The following is a 1967-nucleotide window of genomic DNA, read 5'->3' on the forward strand; positions in this document are numbered from 1 at the left end:
CTGAGCCTGGCACTGTTCAAGGCACTAGGGATATGGTGGTAAAGTATAAAGTATACGGACAAGATTTGTGCTGGCATGGAAATGAATATACCTTATGAAGGGTGAGACGTGTGGTATGGGAAAATAAGCAAGCAAACAAATATACATGGAGGTAATTTCAGATAGTGATTACTGTTAGGAAACAAAGAAATGTAGAATAGGATGATTTAAGAGAGAGTGACTGCAGTGGGAGTTTAGATGGTATAGTTTAGATAGTGGGGAGGGAAGAGGTCAGAGCAAGTCCCATCCAGGAGGCAACACTCAGTGCGACACCGTGGGAAGGAAGCCAGCTTTGAGAAGAAGTGGAGGCAGAGGGAAGAGCGAGGGTCTATGGGTAGGAACAAGTTGCTTTAAGGAGGCATGGTTGGAGTGTAGAGACAGGAAGGTATTCAACAGGAATGTGATCACAGGTAAGGTGAGAACCAGAGCCTGCAGAGTGGGGTCTGGGTAGCCATGGTAAAGAGTCTGAATCTAGGCCTACGTTCTACGGTTGACCATCCAACGGACAGATTTTCTGCAGGGAAGTGACATGACTTGATCTGTATGTTATAAAGATCATTCTGACTGCTTTAGAGGGTAGGGATTACAGAAGGACATGAGGGCAGAGAGAATAGTTAGAAGCCTGTGTCTATTCTAAGTGAGAAATTTTAGTAGTTTGGCTTAGACTACAATGGTACAGAGAGATGGAGAGAAGTTAACAGAGGAGATTCATCTTGGAGGTAAAGCTAACAGGTTGTGCCAATGGATTGGATGTGAGTGTAGGGGAGGGAAAGGAATTAAGGATAATGCCCAGACTTTGGGTTAAGTATCTGGGTGCATAATGGTACCTTTTACTGAGTTAGATCTGTGGGGAGAGAAATGCCAATGGCAGTCAGTTTCTGGGGGCCATGTTATCTGGCCGTTCTTAGCCAAGCAAGGCTATCAGGTTGGCAGGTGAATCTACTGTTTGCAGTTCAGGGGAGAAATTGGGAATGTAAATGTTTCAGTACATGGATTGTTTAGGCCTTGACAATGCATGTAATCATTCATTCATTCATTCAACAATCCCTGTTCTAGACACTGGGGTTATAGTAGTGAACAAAACAGACAAAAACCTGTGCCCTCATGGAGCTAATGTTCTAGGGAAAAAAAAAAAAGAGGACAAGAAACAAATACATGATTACAATGTGTGTCAGAAAAAAAGAGCAGGAATGACAGAGATAGTGATGCAAGTTGGGAGTAGGGAGGAAATATGGTCTCAGTGGTTAGGGAAGGAAAATTATTCCCATTGTTGTGTGACCATTACCACCATCCAGCCACAGAATATTTTTCATCTCCTCCTACCTGGAAGTGATTAGGTTAGGGAAGGCACAGCAATTCTCAAAGTAGTGAGGGGTGAACCAGTGTGACCTGGGGATCTGCTCACAGAAGAGCAAGCCTGGGTAACTAAAGGAACAGACAATGAAAATGAAAGATAAGGGAGGCCTGAGTGGCTCAGTGGTTGAGCATCTGCCTTCGGCTCAGGTCATGATCCCAGGGTCCTGGGATCGAGTCTTGCATCAGGCTCCCTGTGAGAAGCCTGCTTCTCACTCTGCCTATGTCTCTGCCTCTCTCTATGTCTCTCATGAATAAATAAATACAATCTTTTTAAGGAAAAGAAAATGAAAGGTAAAAACCACTTCTTTGGTCCTCACAGAGCTCACAGTCAGCTAAGCAGACAGGAGGACAGACAATTTCCACAGGAAAATAAACCCAACCTACCTCTTCTTCACAAGCTGTAGGCTTCAGAAACTCCTTGAATGCTTTTAAACGGAAGCTGTGATAGAAAGAAGTATATTGGTGCTGGGAAAAGGAATCGTATTTGTACATAAATGTCTTCTATCTCTTCCATTATTGCTACAATCTAGAGTCTAAAGGTTTGTGACCTCATATTCACACTTGCATAGGTG

Source organism: Canis lupus, chromosome 4, assembly GCF_003254725.2.
Source record: "Canis lupus dingo isolate Sandy chromosome 4, ASM325472v2, whole genome shotgun sequence".
NCBI classification, from domain to species: Eukaryota; Metazoa; Chordata; class Mammalia; order Carnivora; family Canidae; genus Canis; species Canis lupus.